Consider the following 19,962-nt stretch of genomic DNA (forward strand, 5'->3'; position numbering starts at 1 on the left):
AATATCTTCACACTAAGCCTCGTTGCGTGTTTGCTTGTCTTGCTGTGAAGAATTGCCCTATTTTGTATACTCCACATACTGCTCAACTCTTCTTGAGGGAAGTCTGACTGCTCAGCCACAGCTACCAAGTGAATCTGTGTGGTGCAGACTGCTACCAAGTGGGTTCACCGCCAAACACCTGTAGTCCTAAATCTTTTGCAGTAGTCCCAGAGGGAACTGCACAGGTTTCCGCCTAACAGGTATCATTAGTGGGGTTGTGACGTTACTCAGTATCTGACATGCATGCATGTGCTGTGGCATTTATACTCACAGAGCAGCCATGTATCGCCATGCCGACGAGCTTCTAGGTCCCGGTTCAGGGTTGACATTCTGTAAATGAAACTGTTGTGGGTGGACCCTGGATAGTTGGCATATACTGAGGTGATGATTCCCTTTGCATCACATACTACCTGGACGTTGATGGAATGCCAGTGCTTGCGGTTTCTATAGATGTGTTCAGATGCCCTGGGGGGACGTAGGGCCACATCGGTGCAGTCAATGGCACCTAGCACTTTGGGGAAGTGTCCCACCCCGTAAAAATCCTGGACGACAGCCTGCCTTTCTGCAGGTGTTCTGGGCAGGTATATGTGCCTGCGTACTGATGGGCGTGCAGTCATGATGGCCAAGACCTGGTGTAGGCAGCGTGACTGCGTGGCCTGTGACACCCCCCCACTATGGCACTTGTCCGCTGAAATGATCCAGTGGCCAAGAAGTGCAGTACATTAAGGACCTTCACCAGGGGGCTGAGTGCTTGGGAGCAGAGGGTGGGTGATGTGAGTTCATCCTCCCACTCACTGACCAGGTGGAGTATTATGTGAGGTGGAAACCTGTACCTCCCATACACATTGTCATCAGGCATCCCAAAAAGGCTGGTTCTGGGTGTAAAAATTCTGGCCCTGGCTATCCTCCTCCTCCTCCTGCGGTATCCCACGGCCGCTGCTGCTAGGAATGGTATATTCATTCTGGCGTATGAGCTTGTTTGTTGTTTGCGCGCACTTTTATGCTGCGCGGGTCGACTTACGCCTGCTTCCTGCTTGCGTACGTGTTTCCGGATTAACGCAACTTTTTTTGCGTGTGTGTGTGGGCGTTCCGCACATTTGCCTCCTGTACTTCTACGCCCACCACAGTGATACAAGTACCCCACTCGCCCAGGCCAAATCGCGTGTGAAACTTCCCGCAAGCCCCGGAAGAACATGGACCCCGCTCGGCCAGGCCCAATCGCGTGTAAAACTTCCCGCGAGCACCTGAAATACACGCTATTTTTGACACAGCGGGTGTCCGTGTTTGTTGCGTACCCCATTGCACATCTTTTGTACTAGAGGGCCACAGTATGGGACATTCATCGGAGCTGTATATACGGCTTTTTGTTAGCGCACATTTTTTTAATGCGCAGGGACGCTAACGCCTGTCTTCATGTGGCGGACATGTGTTGATGTACATAGTTGACTTCTGGTTTGTGTCATGAGATCGCCATTTCACTGCTGGGGGGTGGGGGTGCAAGGGGACATAAGTGGGGGCCTGCTGGCAGGTGCCCCTCAGTGGTGAGGGGTGGAGGTGCAAGGGGACATGAGTGGGGGCCTGCTGGCAGGGGCCCTGCACTGCTGGGGGTGGGGGTGCAAGGGGACATGAGTGGGACATGAGTGGGGGCCTGTTGGCAGGTGCCCTTCACTGCAGGGGGGTGGGTGTGCAAGGGGACATGAGTGGGACATGAGTGGGGGACTGCTGGCAGGTTCCCTGCACTGCTGGGGGGTGGGGGTGCAGGGGGACATGAGTGGGACATGAGTGGGGGCCTGCTGGCAGGTGCCCCGCACTGGTGGGGAGTGGGGGTGCAGGGGGACATGAGTGGGACATGAGTGGGGGCCTGCTGGCAGGTGCCCCGCACTGGTGGGGAGTGGGGGTGCAGGGGGACATGAGTGGGACATGAGTGGGGGCCTGCTGGCAGGTGCCCCGCACTGGTGGGGGGTGGGTGTGCAAGGGAACATGAGTGGGGGCCTGCTGGCAGGTGCCCCGCACTGGTGGGGGGTGGGGGTGCAAGGGGACATGAGTGGGGGCCTGCTGGCAGGTGCCCCGCACTAATGGGGGGTGGGTGTGCAAGGGGACATGAGTGGGGCCTGCTGGCAGGTGCCCAGCACTGTTGGGGGTGGGGGTGCAAGGGGACATGAGTGGGGGCCTGCTGGCAGGTGGCCTGCACTGGTGGGGGGTGGGGGTACAAGGGGACATGAGTGGGGACCTGCTGGCAGATGCCCCGCACTGCTGGGGGGTGGGTGTGCAAGGGGACATGAGTGGGGGCCTGCTGGCAGGTGGCCCGCACTGGTGGGGTTTGGGGGTGTAAGGGGACATGAGTGGGGGCCTGCTGGCAGGTGCCCCGCACTGGTGGGGGGTGGAGGTGCAGGGGGACATGAGTGGGACATGAGTGGGGGCCTGCTGGCAGGTGTCCCGCACTGCTGGGGGGTGGGTGTGCAAGGGGACATGAGTGGGAGCCTGCTGGCAGGTGCCCTGCACTGGTGGGGGTGCAAGGGGACATGAGTGGGGGCCTGCTGGCAGGTACCCCGCACTGCTGGGGGGTGGGTGTGCAAGTGGACATGAGTGGGGGCCTGCTGGCAGGTGCCCCGCACTGGTGGGGGCTCGGGGTGCAGGGGGACATGAGTGGGACATGAGTGGGGGCCTGCTGGCAGGTGCCCCGCACTGGTGGGGGTGGAGGTGCAGGGGGACATGAGTGGGACATGAGTGGGGGTCTGCTGGCAGGTGCCCCGCACTGCTGGGGGGTGGGTGTGCAAGGGGACATGAGTGCGACATGAGTGGGGGCCTTCTGGCAGGTGCCCCGCACTGGTGGGGGGTGGGGGTGCAGGGGGACATGAGTGGGTGCCTGCTGGCAGGTGCCCCGCACTGGTGGGGGGTGGGGGTGCAGGGGGACATGAGTTGGGGCCTGCTGGCAGGTGCCCCGCACTGGTGGGGGGTGGGGGTGCAGGGGGACATGAGTGGGACATGAGTGGGGCCTGCTGGCAGGTGCCCCGCACTGCTGGGTGGTGGGTGTGCAAGGGGATATGAGTGGGCGCCTGCTGGCATGTGGCCTTTACTGCTGGGGGGTGGGGGTGCAAGGGGACATGAGTGTGTGCCTGCTGGCAGGTGCCCCGCACTGCTGGGGGGTGGGGGTGCAGGAGGACATGAGTGGGACATGAGTGGGTTGTTGCTGGCAGGTGCCCCGTACTGGTGGGGGGTGGGTGTGCAAGGGGACATGAGTGGGGGCCTGCTGGCAGGTGCCCCTCACTGGTGGGGGTGCAAGGGGACATGAGTGGGGGACTGCTGGCAGGTGCCCCGCACTGGTGGGGGGTGGGTGTGCAAGTGGACATGAGTGGGGGCCTGCTGGCAGGTGCCCGCACTGGTGAGGGGGTGGCGGTGCAAGGGGACATGAGTGGGGGCCTGCTGGCAGGTGCCCCGCACTGCTGGGGGGTGGGGATGCAAGGGGACATGAGTGGGGGCCTACTGGCAGGTGCCCCGCACTGGTGGGGGTGCAAGGGGACATGAGTGGGGGCCTGCTAGCAGGTGCCCCGCACTGCTGGGGGGTGGGTGTGCAAGGGGACATGAGTGGGGGCCTGCTGGCAGGTGCCCCGCAATGGTGGGGGGTGGGGGTGCAGGGGGACATGAGTGGGACATGAGTGGGGGCCTGCTGGCAGGTGCCCCGCACTGCTGGGGGTTGGGTGTGCAAGGGGACATGAGTGGGGCCTGCTGGCAGGTACCCAGCACTGTTGGGGGGTGGGGGTGCAAGGGGACATGAGTGGGGGCCTGCTGGCAGGTAGCCCACACTGGTGGGGGGTGGGGATGTAAGGGGGCATGAGTGGAGGCCTGCTGGCAGGTGCCCCACACTGGTGGGGGGTGGAGGTGCAGGGGGACATGAGTAGGACATGAGTGGGGGCCTGCTCGCAGGTGCCCCGCACTGCTGGGGGGTGGGTGTGCAAGGGGACATGAGTGGGAGCCTGCTGACAGGTGCCCCGCACTGGTGGGGGTGCAAGGGGACATGAGTGGGGGCCTGCTGGCAGGTGCCCCGCACTGCTGGGGGGTGGGTGTGCAAGGGGACATGAGTGGGGGCCTGCTGGCAGGTGCCCCGCACTGGTGGGGGGTGGGAGTGCAGGGGGACATGAGTGGGACATGAGTGGGGGCCTGCTGGCAGGTGCCCCGCACTGGTGGGGGATGGTGGTGCAGGGGGACATGAGTGGGACATGAGTGTGGGTCTGCTGGCAGGTGCCCCTCACTGCTGGGGGGTGGGTGTGCAAGGGGACATAAGTGGGACATGAGTGGGGGCCTGCTGGCAGGTGCCCCGCACTGCTGAGGGGTAGCGGTTCAGGGGGACATGAGTGGGGGCCTGCTGGCAGGTGCCCCGCACTGGTGGGGGGTGGAGGTGCAGGGGGACATGAGTGGGACATGAGTGGGGGCCTGCTGGCAGGTGCCCCGCACTGGTGGGGGTGCAAGGGGATATGAGTGGGACATGAGTGGGGGCCTGCTGGCAGGTGCCCCGCACTGGTTGGGGGTGGGGGTGCAGGGGGATATGAGTGGGACATGAGTGGGGGCCTGCTGGCAGGTGCCCCGCACTGCTGGGGGGTGGATGTGCAAGGGGACATGAGTGGGACATGAGTGGGGGCCTGCTGGCAGGTGCCCCGCACTTCTCGGGGGTGGGGGTTTAGGGGGACATGAGTGGGACATGAGTGGGGGCCTGCTGGCAGGTGCCCCGCACTGGTTGGGGGTGGGGGTGCAGGGGGACATGAGTGGGACATGAGTGGGGGCCTGCTGGCAGGTGCCCCGCACTGCTGGGTGGTGGGTGTGCAAGGGGACATGAGTGGGGGCCTGCTGGCATGTGGCCCGCACTGCTGGGGGGTGGGGTTGCAAGGGGACATGAGTGTGTGCCTGCTGGCAGGTGCCCCGCACTGCTGGGGGGTGGGGGTGCAGGGGGACATGTGTGGGACATGAGTGGGGGCCTGCTGGCAGGTGCCCCGCACTGGTGGGGGGTGGAGGTGCAGGGGGACATGAGTGGGACATGAGTGGGGGCCTGCTGGCAGGTGCCCCGCACTGCTGGGGGGTCGGTGTGTAAGGGGACATGAGTGGGACATGAGTGGGGGCCTGCTGGCAGGTGCCCCGCACTGCTAGCGGGTGGGGGTGCAGGGGGACATGAGTGGGACATGAGTGGGGGCCTGCTGGCAGGTGCCCCGCACTGGTGGGGGGTGGGGGTGCAGGGGGACATGAGTGGGACATGAGTGGGTGCCTGCTGGCAGGTGCCCCGCACTGGTGGGGTGTGGGGGTGCAGTGGGACATGAGTGGGGGCCTGCTGGCAGGTGCCCCGCACTGGTGGGGGGTGGGGGTGCATGAGGATATGAGTGGGACATGAGTGGGGGCCTGCTGGCAGGTGTCCCGCACTGCTGGGTGGTGGGTGTGCAAGGGGACATGAGTGGGGGCCTGCTGGCATGTGGCCCGCACTGCTGGGAGTTGGGGGTGCAAGGGGACATGAGTGTGGGCCTGCTGGCAGGTACCCTGCACTGCTGGGGGGTGGGAGTGCAGGGGGACATGAGTGGGACATGAGTGGGGGCCTGCTGGCAGGTGCCCCACACTGGTGGGGGGTGGGTGTGCAAGGGGACATGAGTGGGGGCCTACTGGCAGGTGCCCCGCACTGGTGGGGGGTGGGGGTTCAAGGGGACATGAATGGGGGCCTGCTGGCAGGTGCCCCGCACTGGTGGGGGGTGGATGTGCAAGGGGACATGAGTGGGGGCCTGCTGGCAGGTGCCCCGCACTGGTGGGGGGTGGGGGTGCAAGGGGACATGAGTGGGGGTCTGCTGGCAGGTGCCCCGCACTGCTGGGGGGTGGGTGTGCAAGGGGACATGAGTGGGGGCCTGCTGGCAGGTGCCCCAGCACTGCTGGGGGGTGGGTGTGCAAGGGGACATGAGTGGGGGCCTGCTGGCAGGTGTCCCGCACTGGTGGGGGGTGGGGGTGCAAGGGGACATGCGTGGGGGCCTGCTGGCAGATGCCCCGCACTTCTTGGGGGTGGGTGTGCAAGAGGACATAAGTTGGGGCCTGCTGGCAGGTGCCCCGCACTGGTGGGGGGTGGGGGTGCAGGGGGACATGAGTGGGACATGAGTGGAGGCTTGCTGGCAGGTGCCCCGCACTGGTGGGGGGTGGGGGTGCAAGGGGACATGAGTGGGACATGAGTGGGGGCCTGCTGGCAGGTGCCCCGCACTGGTGGGGGGTGGGGGTGCAGGGGGACATGAGTGGGACATGAGCGGGGGCCTGCTGACAGGTGCCCCGCACTGGTGGGGGGTTGGGGTTCAGGGGGACATGAATGGGACATGAGTGGGGGCCTGCTGGCAGGTGCCCCGCACTGGTGGGGGGTGGGGGTGCAGGGGGACATGAGTGGAACATGAGTGGGGGCCTGCTGGCAGGTGCCCCGCACTGGTGGGGGGTGGGGGTGCAGGGGGACATGAGTGGGACATGAGTGGGGGCCTGCTGGCAGGTGCCCCGCACTGGTGGAGGGTGGGGGTGCAGGGGGACATGAGTGGGACATGAGTGGGGGCCTGCTGGCAGGTGCCCCGCACTGCTGGGGGGTGGGTGTGCAAGGGGACATGAGTGGCACATGAGTGGTGGCCTGCTGGCAGGTGCCCCGCACTGCTGGGGGGTGGGGGTGCAGGGGGACAAGAGTGGTACATTAGTGGGGGCCTGCTGGCAGGTGCCCCACACTGGTGGGGGGTGGGAGTGCAGGGGGACATGAGTGTGAAATGAGTGGGTGCCTGCTGGCAGGTGCCCCGCACTGGTGGGGGGTGGGGGTGCAGGTGTACATGAGTGGGGGCCTGCTGGCAGGTGCCCCGCACTGGTGGAGGGTGGGCTGCAGGGGGTCATGAGTGGGACGTGAGTGGGGGCCTGCTGGCAGGTGCCCCGCACTCCTGGGGGGTGGGTGTGCAAGGGGACATGAGTGGGGGCCTGCTGGCAGGTGGCCCGCACTGCTGGGGGGTGGGGTGCAAGGGGACATAAGTGTGGGCCTGCTGGCAGGTGCCCCGCACTGCTGGGGGGTGGGGGTGCAGGGGGACATGAGTGGGACATGAGTGGGGGCCTGCTGGCAGGTGCCTTGCAGTGGTGGGGGGTGGGTGTGCAAGGGGACATGAGTGTGCTGGCAGGTGCCCCGCACTGGTGGGGGGTGGGGGTGTAAGGGGACATGAGTGGGGGCCTGCTGGCAGGTGCCCCGCACTGGTGGGGGGTGGGTGTGCAAGGGGACATGAGTGGGGGCCTGCTGGCAGGTGCCCCGCACTGGTGGGGGATGGGGGTGCAAGGGGACTGTTAGGGAGAATTCTCTGTTTAGGCTGAATTTCCTAACCTAGTGAGTCCCCCAGCAGCTTTGCTGGATTTCTGGAGTTTGTTTTTTCCATCCTGCCAAGAGTGAGACTCTTTTCCTCCCACTCTTGGACAGGTATGTGTGTAATTCCTTTGAATGTCAATGTGTTCTATGGGCAATGGGGTCTTTTACTCCATAGGGTCTCATATGTTTTTCTATGTGTGTTACACCGCACCCTACGTGCCGTAACACTGGGACGTCCTAGCGGATCTCCACCATAGAGTCCATACCCGGGGACTGACTACTGTCTCCCTGGGCATGTAAAGTCACCATTGGCTTTACTAGACCTAAATTTACTAACAGAACTAGTACAAACCATCTTATTGTGGACGTACTAGTAGGGGTAATTCGATTACTCCTGGATCTGTTACTCGAGGGGGCACTGTCCCGTCCCCCCTCGTCGAGTTTTGGCTGGTGGCAGTGGAAACTACTTGTTATGTCCTACCCCGAACATAACCCTATGGGATTCGTCCCATTGTTGGAGATTGATACTTTTCCTCGTTAATCTCTAACGTACCACCGGTCTACTTATCTTAAATAAGTTTATCGGATGGTATTTTCTGCCAGAACTCGGTTTGTAAAATGGCGTCTGTGTTCGTCTCTGTGACTCCTAAACCAAAGGTTGTGCCCTTTGTTCATCTTTTGGCGGGCCTCTGTACAGAGACCCTCCAAAGTGGTTCCATTCTGTCTGGGTTAGCACAGGGGTGTGGGAGGGGGTTTAGGCACCCTGGACCGAGTTGCCTTGCCAACTCCGGTCGCACTCTGGAGTGATTGGCCCAAGTGGTGAGCCTCCCCGCTCACCACTTAGCGAGTGTTGATTGACAGCTAGGCTGAATGAATGGGGGTTTTCTGCATAAAAGCAGGGCTTTTGGGACTGGATCTTCAGAAGTCGCCACAGGACCTAAGAATCCGACGAGGGTAACGCTGAGCCGACCTGCACGACGACACCTCCGGTGGAGCCCTGCGGAACCGACTCACCACTTCCCGACGACAGAGGAGATCTCCCTGCCGGAGAGTCTCTTCCCCTGACTGGTGGGAACAACCAGTCCCCTTTGCTTTTTATTCGCCTCAGGACGCAGTGGTCGAATTGCCCGTGCAGAGCACTTCGGCAACCGGATAGCCACTACCCCTGTACCGTGACCAAAAGGTGGTGTCAGAGCACTCCGCAGCTGGTCTCTTCCCTGGTGGTGCACCGGACTTCACTTTTCTTCGACGACGAGATCATCTCTACTCTTGCAAAGACCCGACGTGCATCCACCACCAGGAACAACTGCCCCCGCTGGAGCTGCCTTCCACAACAAGGTACCGTGTTCCCTTTCGATTGGTTCGAGTGAGGTGTCTTAATCCCCTCCTTTCCGTTGGGTCGCCTCCAAGCTTTTCTCATTTATTGTTCTGAACTGGTTCAATTTGCCGATAACAATTTGCTACAAGGACTTGAATGCCTCTCCACTAGAGACTTTTTGGGACATATCTCCTTGCCTCTCTCCGAGTGGGCCTGGCCTCTGAACTTTACGCTCTATTGTGATGCCTGCCTTCCTGCCTTGCATTTTACCCGGGAAGTATTGAACTGTGTGGATTTCGTAACCTGCCTATCTTTTTCTCTCCCGTCCTAAACAATATTAGAGTGCCATCTAGGTTGAAGTATACACCTCTGTCTGTAAATAAGTGGTGCCGGTAGAGCCTAGACTTGTCGAAATATTGCTAGGGGGGATTGATCGTTTCTTCTTCGTAGAGTAATTGTGTTTGATTTGTTTGCCGTGAAAGTGCCATAGTGTTTTTGATAGATATTTTGTTATAAATAAATACCATAATATCTTTACACTAAGCCTCGTTGCGTGTTTGCTTGTCTTGCTGTGAAGAATTGCCCTATTTTGTATACTCCACATACTGCTCAACTCTTCTTGAGGGAAGTCTGACTGCTCAGCCACAGCTACCAAGTGAATCTGTGTGGTACAGACTGCTACCAAGTGGGTTCACCGCCAAACACCTGTAGTCCTAAATCTTTTGCAGTGGTCCCAGAGGGAACTGCACAGGTTTCCGCCTAACAGGGACATGAGTGGGGGCCTGCTGGCAGGTGCCCCACACTGCTGGGGGGTGGGTGTGCAAGGGGACTTGAGTGGGGGGGCCTGCTGGCAGGTGCCCCGCACTGGTGGGGGGTGGGGCTGCAGGGGGACATGAGTGGGACATGAGTGGGGGCCTGCTGGCAGGTGCCCCAGCACTGCTGGGGGGTGGGTGTGCAAGGGGACATGAGTGGGGGCCTGCTGGCAGGTGCCCTGCACTGGTGGGGGTGCAAGGGGACATGAGTGTGGGCCTGCTGGCAGGTTCCCCGCACTGCTGGGGGGTGGGTGTGCAAGGGGACATGAATGGGGGCCTGCTGGCAGGTGCCCCGCATTGGTGGGGGGTGGGGGTGCAGGGGGACATGAGTGGGACATGAGTGGGAGCCTGCTGGCAGGTGCCCAGCACTTGTGGGGGGTGGGGGTGCAGGGGGACATGAGTGGGACATGAGTGGAGACCTGGTGGCAGGTGCCCCGCACTGCTGGGGGGTGGGTGTGCAAGGGGGCATGAGTGGGGGCCTGCTGGCAGGTGCTCGCACTGCTGGGGAGTGGGTGTGCAAGGGGACATGAGTGGGGGCCTGCTGGCAGGTGCCCCGCACTGGTGGGGGGTGGGGGTGCAGGGACACATGAGTGGGACATGGTTGGGGGCCTGCTGGCAGGTGCCCCGCATTGGTGGGGGGTAGGGGTGCAGGGAGACATGAGTGGGGGCCTGCTGGCAGGTGCCCCGCACTGCTGGGGGGTGGGTGTGCAAGGAGACATGAGTGGGGGCCTGCTGGCAGGTGCCCCGCACTGCTGGGGTGTGGGGGTGCAGGGGGTCATGCATTGGTGATCCGTAGTAGTAGTGGTGCAAGCTGACATGTGGCTTGCCTGGGGGGCATGCCCATGGTGGGTGGGCTGCCTGCGGAACATGAAGTCCCCTGTGGTGTGGGCTGCCTGCAGGGGCCGTGGAGGGTGTAGAGGGAACACCTGGGAGGACCCACACTGCCAATTCACGTGTAGGACTCCCCTGCACCCCCGAAATACACGTTCCCCACTCGAACAAGGCCAATCACGTGTGAAATTTCCCGCGCACCCCAGATTTACACGTACCCAGCCCAATCACGTGTGAAACTTCACGCGAACCCCAGGAATACACGCACCCCACTCGCACAGGGTCTATCGCGTCTGAAACTTCTCACAAACCCCTGGAATACAGGTATCCCGCTGCCCCAGGCACGATCGCATGTGGAACTTCACGCTCACCCCTGAAATACACATATCCCGCTCCCCCATGCCCGATTGCGTGTGAAACTTCACGCGCACACACGAAATACACGCACAGGCTAATGTTTCACACAGCGGGTGTCGCTGTGTGTCGCGTAACCCTTTGCACGTCATTTTTCCTAGGGGGCCACAGTATGGGACATTCATCAGAGCTGTTTATTTGTGCTTTTTGTTAGCGCACATTTTGGCACACATTTTTTTCCAGCGCAGGTACGCTACCGCCTGCCTTCGTGTGGTGGATGGGTTTGGGTCAGTGCGCGTCTTTGCCCGTGCGCTGGTTTGCCCTATTCGATTACATGAATACGTGTTGTAGGCGAGCGTGTGGGCGTTCCGCGCACTTGCCTCCTGTACTTCCCCCGTGACGCCCACATTTTCACGAGTTGTTCCCCATTCCGAGTGTTCCGCCCCGTGTTCCGCCTACTTTTGTTATGTGCGCCGCGCTATGTGCGCTTTCGCTGTAGCCTTAGCGCACGCCGTTAGATGACCTGTGCACCGGCGTACGCCGCACACTTTTTCAGCGCACATCCCTGATTTTACTCGCGCACGGACTTCCATGAATAGATGTGCAATGGTTTCCCTGCGATATTCGCACTTGCACTGCGATTTTCGCTCTTTCACTGCGAATCGCACGTTTTCGCAGGCTTGCGCCCAAATTTTCGGCGCACATTCATTCTATGAATCGGCCTTAAAGTGGGAAGGCACATATTGCCTCACTGCACGTTCAGAGACCTCACTGTGAAAGCTCTAGGCTGTTCATGACTGGCTTAGCAAACACTGGCAAGGCACATTCCTGAGGGTGGTAACATTCTGTGATCAGTTGGCAGACAGCCTTGTTCTGTTTGCAGGCACTGCACTTGAAAGAGGAGGGCTCTGGTAGCTCTGTATGTAAGAGCATTAGTAGTTCAGTTTTCCACATTGTTGGAGCAATATGTATATTGAGGTATGTGAAGGATAATGAAGCAAGACACATACAACAGATTCGGAATTCAAAATAAAACACTTTATTAAATAAATATCAGGATGGAGAAAGGCCTATGCTAAAGTGAGATTTCCCTACCTAAATGAAACTAAGGAACGTCTGAGTCAAAGAGTTCAGTTTAACAATCTGTCTATGTCCAAGATCTATACTTGCCCTCTCAACTAAATATTTACAATGTTTAGGGATGTCAGCCCACCAAAGGAAAACAGTGTTCAACACAACATTCTGAGCTTCTTCCAGTTTGCAACTTCCTATCAGCTCCCTTTTCCAAGTATAAAACAGTTCCACAAAAAGTCTTAAAGTCACCTTCTTGGGATCACAGGGATACAGTTTTAAACATTCCTTGGGGTTCCCCTCCCCAAATAACAAGCAACACAGTTCAAACACAAGAGAACCTTGAGACTCTGTCCTCAAGTCAGTAAATGTCTCAAATCTCAAGGGTTCCCTTTCCCAAGATTTAATTTTGTTTCCAAACCAAAATATCCTTGTCTACCTAATTTTAATTTCCGAAGATCAGTATCTTTTTGTTTGCTTATTCTTTAAAGTTATATTCACTTCAGAACTCAGCATAGAGTGGCTTTACTAGCTTATTCTTTAACATTACATTCCCTTGAATTAGAGGTTCCACTCCCTTTTGGATTCAACATGTAATATTTATGTTTGCAAAGTTTTGTTCAGTTTGTTATTCAATAACTATGGATTTTGCTCTTGTCTCGTTTTTCAACTTAGTCCATTGTTCAATATTCGTTCAATTTACTTATATTGCCCAGTGCTCAGAGACCTCAGAAAACATGTTTCTTTCCACACTCGACCACTCTGATACAAAGTATTCCTGGTAGTTTAGCAATAGGCAATGGTTAACACTGGAGACTTTTGAAAATGTGCTCTTCTGCGACACGCGATCACTTTGATAAAAAGTATTCCTTAACAATAGAGTTCAAACACTCATCGGGTTTCACATTTGTCAGAAACTCAGCAGTTATTTTAATAGTTCCTCCAGCAGCATGGATCACACTGCCTTCTGCTTTCGATATCAGGGTTTCAGCTACTGCCACTCAGGCCCTCCTCTGTTGGCCTTTCAACACCGGGGAACGAGCACCTCGGATATAAGGGAAAGAGACAGCCTTACCGCACGGCTCCCTTCACCATGTTCAGAACGTTCCATGGAGCCCCAGCTCCCACGCCGCACTGCCATGACCACCTCTCTTTGCAGCCCCCAGTATCTTGGAGTCCTGCTCAGATGATATTCCCTGCTGCGCGGAGTCCCGTGAGAGTCCCCAGTCTTCCCAGTGATTCTGGTTGTGTGAGGAGCTGCAGCGACAGAGTCCTGTTTTCAGAGCGTATCATGACTGGACCCTTTAAGTTTTGAATTTCACCAGACTCCACCTTAAAAGGTGTTTGCCGGCTTGGAGTGCCGTGCGGAATCCCGTGAGAGTCCCCTGTCTGCCCAGTCTGCCTCAGAGTGGTGAAGAGCACGCAGACCGCTGCTCTCCCATCCCCCTCCCCCTCTCTCCCTTCTGTACAATGGCAGTGCCTGGCCCTCAGACGCGGCTAAAGACGTTATTCGAACGCCGGCAACTGAAAGTAGCAAAGAGAACAGGTAATGTCTCCAGCGCTAAAGCACCTATTGAGGTAAGCCGCAATAAGACTCAATTATGTGGGCTGCTGCAAAGTGCGCCTTTCTTACAGGCACTAGTTACCGCATATATAAACAGTGAGTCATCTGTAAACCCAAGCATTACCATTCAACCAATATGCCCATCAAATAATGAAGCAACACATAAGAAAACAATAAGCGAGGATGATGGGGCCTCGCCGAGAGTTCAGGGAGAGGTTGTTGAAATAGATGAAACCAAAGACTTTGGCAGCGCGTGTGGCATCACATGTGGAACCACTGCGAGTATTATCATCAACACCAAACTCTTTCAATCTCCTTTTGATGTCACAGACTCAGAATTGCTGGACCTACATGTTCCGTTGGGATCCTTTTAATTAAATGACTTGTCATTTGTGCCACCCCTACCAGCTGTGAGACTTAAGACAATAGAACAGGAGCCACATGTAACATCAAAAATCATGTCTTTAGCCCCATCATGTACTAGTAAAATAAATGATAAGCTGGCTATTGGTGGCCAGGAGCAACTTTTGTTAACAAATACATTGCTGACCCGTCCCATCGTGGTACCAAGACAAGATCATTTGAACATTTTTTTCTATTCAAATGACAACATTTCTTGAGCCACCCAACAGATTGGAAATGCAGACACTTTAATAAATGCCAGCGCAACTGCAAAAAATCCACTCTCGATGAGTGACAGTGTGCTAAAAAGTGGTAAAGCAAGTTACCTGCACACTGAAATTAACTCATTCAACTCGAAAGTAATTCCCAGGACTGAAGGGGATACAAATTGGAAAATATGCCCTGATGCTAGCAACAATTCCAGTTCAAACGCTTCAACACCTGCACGGACATCTCTAAGCTTGGATTTAGTTGGTCGGGAAGCGAGACTAACAACGTTTAAAGGAAGATTACCTACAAATTAGGGACAAGCTGATTAATAGCTTTGTCCAAATGACAGCGAAAAATTCATCTTCTGAAACAGCTGCCTCAAAAGTCATCATCGCAGCAGCTCGATCACCAGCCTCTTGCACCTCTATTAAATCTTATGAATAGACAAGTACGCCACAGACAAAAGTCGTGCTAGTGGAAGACAAATTACCAGCTGAAATGAATAATACAAACTTGCCAGCTGAGCAAAATTTCTCTGTAAGCGAGGCCAAGGAAGCTCCGCTAAATATGTCATACTTGACGGCAGATACGAATGACCATTTAGCAAATAACAATCAGCCTAACAAAGAGCTAGGCATGGAAAGCACTATCAAGGTTAACATATCAGTGGCCGTGTCAATACAAATACATAACCACGTGCTTGCTGCAACGTCCCTCGCACTGATGCCATTTTTAAAATTATATGAAACCTTGAGTGACTCCTTAAAGGACCAGGGAGCGTTGTTGTCACATTTAGATGCAAAATTGGCAAACCTGGCTCACAATTACTCCTTGCTGCAACAAAAGAGTGAAATGGAAGCAAATTTAACATTACAATGGCAAAACAGATTGGGCGATCTCGCAATGAAAGAGCACACAAATTCTGCTTATCTGATGGACGCAATTCTCGAATGCATGAAATGGTTCCGGCATCTTGACAAAAATCGCCTTCAAGCCGAACTGCAACCGGAAAATCTACCCCAGTGCCAACAACCTGGGGCCTCCACCACATTGAGAAGCAATGGGGCTCCCAAATAGACTTGAAAATCAGTGTTAGCCAAATCAGCTACTTCGCCAGATCATCTGGTTACACCAGCCACTTCAACAGCAGACAGTGCCAAGATGAAGCCGACAACATGCACAATTGCAGCCCCGCAACCGGCTGTAGCAGTTATGAACCTAGAAAATTAAAATGAATTAGTTGAAAATCAGCAGGTTATTCAAGCAGAAAAATCTAAGATGAACTTGGCATCTTTTCCGGAAGTGCAAAAACCCTGGACCTAAACTCAAAAACACTGAATACTCAAAAGACTGTTAAATTGAAAGTGGCAACTAATAAACGCTGTAACAAGCGAAATCCGGCAAAAAACAAACAATTTATATGTAATTTATCGACACCACAAAAGCCAGTACTGTTTCAACGTGATACCACCAACAAGTCTCAAAAACAATTACTATTGAATGAAAAAAAGGGTACAACTCCCAAAGAGACCGAGTTGCACAATGCAGGACAATTGTCGAACCTGAAAAAGCAGGTGCGGCTGGATTCTGAAGCTAATTCAAATGACTCCCTCAGTGGGTCAGCTGACCAATTCGAGTGGTCTACTTATTCTATCGACACACATGAGGAGTCACTGAAAGTAGACACGGTTGGCCCTTTGGTCGTTCCATCAATTCCATTCACCACAGCTCCCGCAAAACTAAAAGAAAAGGTTAGTGACACCATGGCCATTGAAAAGTTGGTTAAAATCGGGAGCTGAAGCACAACAGACGACAGGTCCACAACATATAACCATTTGCAATATTGAAAATCTGAAGAGCTCGGAAAACCAATCAATTGCCACAAAGAAAAATTCTTTAATGAATTTAAATCCAAAATTGATGTTGGGGCAAAGGTCTAAACAAAAAGAACAAAAATCACCCGTGCACTTTGAAAAAGCAATGGTCAGTAAACCTGTGACCTGGAAGGAGCGGATTGAAAACATATTCCCTGATGGAAACGAGGTAAATCTTAATAGAAGCAACATAATGTGCCTATTACATGTGATCCCTTCATTGGGCACAATTACCTCTGAAGATATCCGAATCATGGAATATATAACAGAGGGAAGCTCTGATCAAGTTCTGTTACATATCTGCTCGCAGGCAGTAGAAAAAACCCTACTATTAGCTAAAGACGACCTTCTTTCCTATGGGTTTGACGTTTCTGCTGCAAAGGAAGATCAAAAACCCCAATCAGTGAGTTTGTCCTCGGACGAAGATGTCATAACGACTAACGAAAAAAGAAAAGACATACTAAAAGATGTATTCACAATACATCCATCAGCCAGTGCAGGGGAATCTCATTATCAAGCAGATGTTAAAACGGCCACCAAAAACAGGAAAGATAGGCCACTTCGGAACTAACTAGATTTGCATCAAAGTGAAGTCCAATGTGTGCTGCTATCCTGGAACACACAAGGGTTCATCTTTCTCCTTCAAGATCTTCAATTTTCCTTGGAAAATAACTTCACCATATGTCTACTGGAGACGTGGCCATGTGATGCCCCAGTTAGAGATGAATACTCAATCTCACTCAATCCAGCGGGAAAAAACAGGCTTGGTCGCCCTTTTTCTGGCCTATTAACAATGGTGAACAATTCGTATGGATGGACAATAATACAAGTGTATAAGCCTAACTTATTTGTCCAAGGAACCTTTGGAATTAAAGGCGATGAATAACACACAATCTAAAAGGTTGCTTTTGATAAACACCTATTGGAATCCGAAAATGATTTCAACTGCTTGCCACTTAACTTCAATAACATCAGTAATGGATGACTGCATATTCATGTTCAGTGAGGTGAACATGATAATATGCAGTGACTTAAACTGCTCTTGGTTCGATGACAAGTCTAATGACCCCGTGATTACTAATACGTTATCTGATTGCAATGCTCGGAGAAGACATCTCTGGCAAATGGCCTTGGAAGCCCGCAATTGTGAAATGCTGAATGGAACAGCAAAAAGTGACAAGCCAGCAAAGTCCACCTGGCAGTGTGGGACAACGCATAAAACCTTAGACTATATATGTTTGTTTGTTTGTTTATTTATTTATAACACGCACCAGACCCAAGGGTATTAGGGCGCAGAAAGCATAAAGGGGATTGTTACATTACAATACATTAATAAACAGTGCTAATAATTATCATACAAATGAACATGAACAAATGAACATGTGGAGGCAGGAAGCATCAGACAACAGTTATATACAGAAGTAGCGGACAGTAGTGTGAACATACAGGATAATTCATAGAATTTCGCACAAACGTGGCGCACGCGGCTGGCGCACAGTGTGCGCGTGCGAATGTCTGCGCCAGCCGCATGCTCTAAAATTGATTTCAGCACACAGCGTATTCATGAATTTTAGCCTCCAAAACCAGCCGTGGTGCAGAGTGGCGCAGCGACCCTGCAGCAGCGCCAGTTACGCCCCCAAGAACGCCCTTGTGCAAGGAAAAGCCATCAAAATTCCCAATTCAGCGCAAAGGGCTGCGCTAACCCTGGAAGAGTTTACAGGGCTGCCAAACAGCAAACGCCAAGTGGAGAACGTGTATTACTGGGGTGCGCGTGAAGTTTCACACGCGAAAGGGCCTGTGCGAGTGGGGTACGTGTTTTACTGGCATTCGCGGGAAGTGTCACACGCAATTTCAGCAGGGTACGTGTATTACGGGGTTCGCGGGGAAGTTTCACATGCAAAAGGGCCTGTGCAAGTGGGGTACGTGTATTACGGGGGTGCGCGGGAAGTTTCACATGCGATTGGCCTGGGTACATGTATTTCAGGGGTGCGCGGGAAGTTTCACATGCGATTGGCCTGGGTACGTGTATTTCAGGGGTGCGCGGGAAGTTTCACATGCGATTGGCCTGGGTACGTGTATTTCAGGGGTGCGCGGGAAGTTTCACACGCGATTGGCCTGGGTACGTGTATTTCAGGGGTGCGCAGGAAGTTTCACACGCGATTGGCCTGGGTACGTGTATTCCAGGGATGCGTGGGAAGTTTCACACGCGATTGGCCTGGGTACGTGTATTTCAGGGGTGCGCGGGAAGTTTCAAACGGGATTGGCCTGGGTACGTGTATATCAGGGGTGCATGGGAAGTTTCACACGCGATTGGCCTGGGTACGTGTATTTCAGGGGTACGCGGGAAGTTTCACATGCGATTGGCCTGGGTACATGTATTTTAGTGGTGCGCTTGGAGTCCTACACGTGAATTGGCAGTGTGGGTCCTCCCAGGTGTCCCCTCTACCACCTCCACGGCCCCTGCAGGCAGCCCACACCACAGGGGACTACCCTGCACCCCTGGTCATGTCCCGAAGGCAGCCCATCCACCATGGGAATGCCCCCCAGCCGAGCCACAAGTCACGTTGCAATATGATCACCAACTCATGTCTCCCAGCACCCCCACCCCCCAGCAGTGCAGGGCACCTGCCAGCAGGCCCCCACTCATGTCCCACACATGTCCACCTGCACCCCCACCCCCCAGAAGTGCAGGGCACCTGCCAGCAGGCCCCCACTCATGTCCCACACATGTCCCCCAGCACCCCCACCCCCAGCAGTCAGGGGCACCTGCCAGCAGGCCCCCACACATGTCCCCCAGCACCCCCACCCCCCAGCAGTGTGGGGCACCTGCCAGCAGGCCCCCACTCATGTCCCACACATGTCCCCCAGCACTCCCACCCCCCAGCAGTCTGGGCACCTGCCAGCAGGCCCCCACTCATGTCCCACTCATGTCCCCTTGCACCCCCACCCCCAGCAGTGTGGGGCACCTGCCAGCAGGCCCCCACTCATGTCCCACACATGTCCTCCAGAACCCCCACCCCCCAGCAGTCAGGGGCACCTGCCAGCAGGCCCCCACTCATGTCCCCTTGCATCCCCACCCCCCAGCAGTGCAGAGCACCTGCCAGCAGGCCCCCACAAATGTCCCCCAGCACCCCCACCCCCCAGCAGTCAGGGGCACCTGCCAGCAGGCCCCAACACATGTCCCACTCATGTCCCCTTGCACCCCCACCCCCAGCAGTCAGGGGCACCTGCCAGCAGGCCCCCACTCATGTCCCACTCATGTCCCCTTGCACCCCCACCCCCCAGCAGTGCAGGGCACCTGCCAGCAAGCCCCCACACATGTCCCACTCATGTCCACTTGCACCCCCACCCCCCAGCACCCACTCATGTCCCAGTCATGTCCCCTTGCACCCCCACCCCCCAGCAGTCAGGGGCACCTGCCAGCAGGCCCCACTCATGTCCCGCTCATGTCCCCCAGCACCCTCACCCCCCAGCAGTCAGGGGCACCTGCCAGCAGGTTCGCACACATATCCCACTCATGTCCCCTTGCACCCCCACCCCCCAGCAGTCAGGGGCACCTGCCAGCAGGCCCCCACTCATGTCCCACACATGTCCCCCACTACCCCACCCCCAGCAGTCAGTGGCACCTGCCAGCAGACCCCCACTCATGTCCCCTTGCACCCACACCCACCAGCAGTGCGGGGCACCTGCCAGCAGGCCCCCACTCATATCCCACTCATGTCCCCTTGCACCCCCACCCCCCCAGCAGTCAGGGGCACCTGCCAGCAGGCCCCCACTCATGTCCCACACATGTCCCCCACTACCCCCACCCCCCAGCAGTCAGTGGCACCTGCCAGCAGGCCCCCACTCATGTCCCCTTGCACCCCCACCCCCCAGCAGTGTGGGGCACCTGCCAGCAGGCCCCCACTCATGTCCCACACATGTCCCCCACTACCCCCACCCCCCAGCAGTCAGTGGCACCTGCCAGCAGGCCCCCACTCATGTCCCCTTGCACCCCCACCCACCAGCAGTCAGGGGCACCTGCCAGCAGGCCCCCACTCATGTCCCCTTGCACCCCTACCCCCCAGCAGTGCAGGACACCTGCCAGCAGGCCCCCACTCATTTCCCACTCATGTCCCCTTGCACCCCCACCCCCAGCAGTGTGGGGCACCTGCCAG

This window comes from Ambystoma mexicanum, chromosome 12 (genome assembly GCF_040938575.1).
Source record: "Ambystoma mexicanum isolate Mex_15411 chromosome 12, UKY_AmexF1_1, whole genome shotgun sequence".
NCBI lineage: Eukaryota > Metazoa > Chordata > Amphibia > Caudata > Ambystomatidae > Ambystoma > Ambystoma mexicanum.